This window comes from Zingiber officinale, chromosome 9A, assembly GCF_018446385.1.
Source record: "Zingiber officinale cultivar Zhangliang chromosome 9A, Zo_v1.1, whole genome shotgun sequence".
NCBI classification, from domain to species: domain Eukaryota; kingdom Viridiplantae; phylum Streptophyta; class Magnoliopsida; order Zingiberales; family Zingiberaceae; genus Zingiber; species Zingiber officinale.
In genome coordinates, this window is record NC_056002.1 from 65727287 (window position 1) to 65733582 (window position 6296).

The window sequence follows — 6296 nt, forward strand, 5'->3', positions numbered from 1 at the left end:
GTGACAGCCAGAGGCTGAATATCTATATAAACTGCGTGGTGATTGTTTTTATTTATTGTTATTATTCCAGCCGCCTGTGGCTGAGGTATATGAGGATGTAGAAAAGTTTCAGATTGCCCACCGTACAGGGGAGATGTTGCCGAAATTTTCTCGGACAGGGTCTCCTCTGGGGCATGACACCGAGAGCTGGAGAAGGCGATAGAGAGCAACAGTAATTCGCCGGTGAGATTGAAGGTGAGGTTGTGCCCTGTGGTTTTGAATAAGTGGAGTATCCGGTTGTTTGATCTCAAGCTGAGGTGTTTTCTTGGTTTCCAACAGCGGCTACAATTTCCGACAACAACCATCCCTAGCTGTGGATCTACAGTTGCTGTGAGAATGAGGTAAGGGGTAGAGAAACTGTTTCTCTTATTGTAGTGTACACATAATTGAAGCTAGGAAAGGATAAGAAATGAATAGTACATAAATTTATTTAAGTTTAAGTTGTTTATGTGAAAATGGATTAGGTTTTGGAATTGATCTGATGGTATGATTAGGGTTAAGGTAAATTAACCCTAGTTAATCGTTGGATTTATGTTAGCTTCTCGAGGATTTGATTTAGCTAATTTATTTATATGAAATTAGCTAAACCTGGATACTATGTATTACAGGACTTTGACGCAAGACGAGTATCTCGACGTCGAATTTGGATCGGATTGGACTTTTCGATTGAGGCGGGTACTTTAACTTTATGTCATTTGATATGCATAGTAATGTCTTTAACAAATAGCAACGATTGTGTTTTTCTTATCTGCTTCGGTTGATCACTACCTGATCTGTTACATGCTTGGTTGTTAATTTGCTATGCACATCATGTTAGTATTTACCTGATTATACATATTTATAGAGGTAGTGACACAACCATGTTATTTATTATGTTCAGGACCTAGGGTTTTTGATACCTTATCTGATCTGTGTACCTTTAATTTGGTTTATTTTCCTATGGTACACATTTTATATATGTATGGATATTGCTATGTTGTTCAGGATTTTTGCCATGCTTAGTGTCATGCACCATTCCCATGATTGCATGTTGTGCGATAGTATGCTCCATTATTATTGAGCACATCGCCAGTTTCATCTCTGTCGGTGCTCCGTTAGTCCGCTCATGGGTAGCGTGACGCAGCGTGGTATCACGTCAGTTTGGCTCTGTCGGTGCTCCGTTGGTCCGCTCATGGATAGTGTGACGCAGCGTGGTAGCACGTCAGGGATCCCTCTCCGTCAGTGTGTACCGGGAGATGAGAGCATTGAGCTCCCCCATTTATGATTTGGGGTAGGAGGATAGGTGTACTCCGACAGCATCCTGTCCACTCGGTCACTCATCAGGAGTAGTGATATCAGAGTGCACGGTTGTCAAAGCCCTACCCACTTGATCTCACCATTGTGTGTGAGATGGCTACTGGCGTCAGGGGTAACTATGACATTTGCATCATATGCATGATGCATTTATTGCTTGTGTTTGCTGCATTTACTTGCTGCATTTATATGGATGCATATCATTGACATGCATACAGGATTTATGACACTCTCAGACTGACGACCTGTTATACCTATACCCTGGTCCTGGTTAGTGTTGGTTGCTACTCGGAAAACCTAGAGGCTCCACTGTACAAAAATTTTGTACAAAGGTCTGAACCCTTTCCTAGCTACCATGTGTTCTTTTAAATTAAATTTTGGATCGCCTGCGGAACTTAACACGTTTGATCCAAAACTTAATCTATTTGTTCTTTTAGGTTTAGACTTGGATCTCCTGCGAAACTTAACACGTTCGACCCAAATCACCTTAAGTTATTAATTCCATTAAATATTAATTTCCATAATTGGTTCCCAGTACTGACGTGGCGAGGCACATGACCTTCTTGGATATGGGAGCAACCACCACCGACTAGACAAAACCTTTTATAGAAAGCTAATATTTAATTTCCTAAAATAACTTTAGGTTAACCGAAAAGAACAATCAAATCACAAGGAAAAGAAAAAATAAAAGAACACAACATCGAAAAACATATTCGAAATTCTAGAATCGTAAGCCTCTTGTATTTGGTATTATTTCCATAAATAACTAGTATGATGCGGAAAGAAAAATTACTAGTTATACCTTGTAGAAAAACCTCTTGATCTTCTACCGTATTTCTCTTCTAACCTCGGACGTTGTGTGGGCAACGATCTTCCGAGATGAGAAACCACCAATCACCTTCTTCTTCTCCTAGCTAGGTTCGGCCAACACAAAGAAGCTTCACCAAGGACGAAGAACAAAACACCAACCAAGCTCCAAGGGATACAAGCTTTCTCTCCTTCTTCTTCTTCTTCTCCAAGTAGTATCCGGCCACCACAAGAACTCCAAGCAAGAGATAAGTTTCGGCCACCACAAAAGAGGAAGAAAGGAAGAGGATGGCCGGCCACAATAATTTTCTTCAAGGATGAATAATTTCGGCCACCACCAATGCTCCAAGGGATGCTAGAGATGAGACTTGCTTTCTCTCCTTCTTCTCCTTCCTTGATCCGGCCACAAACAAAAGCTCCACCAAGAAGATAGGTTTCGGCCAACAAGAGGAGAAGAGAGAAAGGGAAGGGCCGGCCACCACACCAAGGAAAAGAGGGAGGAAAAATAATAGAGATTGTTCACCATGAAGGCACCCCTACCCCTTCTTTTATATTCCTTGGCTTTGGTAAATAAGGAAATTTATTTATAATAAAATTTCCTTAACTTTCCTTGACAACAATTAATTAAGAAAAAATTAAATAAATTTTTCTAATTAATTGTATATGGCCGGCCACCTCATGTAGAGCAAATAGGGTAATTTTAATCAACAATTAAAACTTCCTTTTTTGTCTTTGGAAATTTTAAAAAATAAAATTTCCTTTTAAAATCCCTTCATGGTTGATAAAAAGAAATTTCTATAATTTTAATTTTCAACATGTGAATAATTTTTCAGAGAGAAAAAATAAAATATCTTTCCAATCTACAAATAAGGAAAGAGATCTAATCTCTTTCTTTTAATCTTTTTGTAGATCTTTTAAAGAGAGATATTTTAATTTTAATTCTCTGTAATAAATTATATCTTCCACATAATAAAAATTAAAATTAAAATTCTTTTTAATTTAATGGGGGTCGGCCACCTAAGCTTGGGTTCAAGCTAGGGCCGGCCACCCATGAACCAAGGCTTGGCCGGCCCTAGCTTGAACCACAAGCTAGCTTGGCCGGCCCCTTTCACATGGGTATGAAGGTGGGTATAGGTGGGTATAGTACTCTATAAATAAGAGGCTATGATAGGGACCGAGAGGAGGAATTGGTTTTGGTCCCCCGATAAAATTAAGCATCCCGTGTTCGCCCCGAACACACAACTTAATTTTATCAATAATAATTCATTCCACTATAGAACTATTATTGAACTACCGCACCAATCCCAAATTACATTTTTGGGCTCCTTCTTATTATGAGTGTGTTAGTCTCACTGTGTTTAAGATATCGAATGTCCACTAATTAAGTGAGTTACTGACAACTCATTTAATTAATATCTTAGTCCAAGAGTAGTACCACTCAACCTTATTATCATGTCGGACTAAGTCCACCTGCAGGGTTTAACATGACAATCCTTATGAGCTCCTCTTGAGGACATTATCAACCTAGTATCTCTAGGACACAATTTCCTTTTATAATCAACAACACACACTATAAGTGATACCATTTCCCAACTTATCGGGCTTATTGATTTATCGAACTAAATTTCACCCATTGATAAATTAAAGAAATAAATATCAAATATATGTGCTTGTTATTATATTAGGATTAAGAGCACACACTTCCATAATAACCGAGGTCTTTGTTTATTTATAAAGTCAGTATAAAAGAAACGACCTCAAATGGTCCTACTCAATACACTCTGAGTGTACTAGTGTAATTATACAGTCAAGATAAACTGATACCTAATTACACTACGACCTTCCAATGGTTTGTTCCTTTCCATTATGGTCATGAGCTACTGTTTATAATTTATAAGATACTGATAACATGATCCTCTGTGTGTGACACCACACACCATGTTATCTACAATATAAATTAATTGAACAACTACATTTATCATAAATGTAGACATTTGACCAATGTGATTCTTATTTCTAGATAAATGTTTATACCAAAAGCTAGGCTTTTAGTATACACTCTAACAGTTAGTACAGTTTTTCTCCTGTTTGTTTCAGTTGCATTTATCCTTCTTGTATCAGGAGGCTGTACGCATGATTAGTACTGGTTGTTATTTTCTTTATTATGCATATCAGTTGATACCCGCTGAGTGTTGGACTCACACCCTCCTCCTTTATTATTTTCAGGTTGATGCTGTCCGGAGAGTTCCAGTCGCTAGTCCCCTGCAGTCCACGAGGACGTGTGTTGATCGTTTAGTTTTTCTTGTTCAGACTTGTTCTGTTTTGATAACTTAGACTTGTATTTGTTTACTTTATGGATATTGTCGAAGAGTTTTATTGGTTTTGTTTTACTACATGCCTACCTAGACGGCAAAAGAGGTGAGTTGATTTTATCATCGGATTTGAGCTTTATGGGTGTAGTGGAGTAGGACATCAGTTTTGTGCTTTATGAGTATAGTTGAGTAGGGTTATTTTTTAGTTTTCTTATCACTGTTCTAGTTTGTTAATTATTAACTGCGTGGTGATTGCATTATATTATTGTTATTGTTCCGGCCATGTTGGCCTATGTATATGTGGCCCTGAGGGTATTATAGAAGTTTTAGATTGTCACCCGTACAGGGGAGGTGCTGCCGAAATTTCTTTGGACAGGGACTCCCCCGGGGTGTGACACCGCTAAACATGTTTCAACAACTAGAGCATGAGATATACCTTTATTGTTCTGTTTCCTACGAGGACAGTCTGCCTTCCAATGCCTTGTCTGCTTGCAGATGAAGCACTTCCCTTTCGGCTTCTTCATTCCAGCTTTTTGTCCTGTTCTCTGAGGTTTATTCACCTTCTTTGCTGAAAAGACTTGTTTCTTCTTCTTCTTGCCTTTCAGCTTAGAACCATTTTCAGCATAGTGAATCTGAGAACTTTGACGAAATATACTTTCTGCTGCCTGTAGTTCTGTCAAAAGTTCCGCCAACGTATACTCTCTTTTGTTCATGTTATAGTTCAGGCGGAACTGCTCAAAACTTCTGGGTAGCGTTTGGAGAATTATATCGACCTGGGTTTCCCCATCGATTTCTCCTCCAAGAACTTGTATTTCGTTCAGATAGGCCATCATTTTAAGGATATAATCCCTTACGGGTGTCCCCTCAGACATGGTGGCTGTCATTATCTTTCCCATTGCCTCTTGCCTAGCAATCCGACTCTGGTGCCCAAAGAGTTCTTTGAGATTGTTCATTATATCATAAGCTGCTGGTAAATCTTGATGTTGATGTTGCAATACATTTGACATTGATGCCAAAATGTAACACCGTGCCATCTCATCAGCTTTTACCCATTTCTTATGATACTCAATCTCCTCTGAGGTAGAGTCACCGTCAGGTGCATCAGGGCAAGCCTCAATCAGTACAAACTTATAACTTTCAGCAGTAAGGACAATGTCCAGGTTTTTTTTCCAATCTATATAGTTGGGTCCAGTAAGTTTGCTCTCTTTCAGTATAATGGCCAGTGGGTTGAAAGTCATCCTAAGAATCACAAAAATAACTTTGGTCAGGACTCTAAATTTAGAATAATATTGATTCCTCAAATAATACTATTTTAAATTAACCAACACCTCAAAACACTGTGAATTTTGTATGTCACGATAGTGTGGACATATACAAATTCAACATTTGTAAAAGGGGGGTGTAACCCATTAATTTTATTATCTTGTCAACCTAACTTTTTGACAAATAAAATTAATAGTTCGTTTCCTTCGGTCACACAAATAATAGCAGTGACTCCGATGGAGAGGATACTATTAGACGTGCCTAAGTGTACACCATTACTTGACACTAAGTCCATTAATAAGATTGTGTCTCTTCTGATGGGGAAGATCACACACTCTTAATTAATTTCCTATAGTCATCCTAAATGGAAGTTTGATCTAGTGATCCACAAAGAAACTCATCCGATATGGAGGAAGGCACACAGAGTCAACGCGCAAGTTTGTTTGCATCACTTACAAACCAATAATGGAGACCGTGGAATTTATTAAAATAAATCTCTCTCCCACTTAGTTATTTAAAGTGAGGAATTTTAAACTATCCTAGCATATATCTCATGCATACACACACATCACAGTAAAAGCA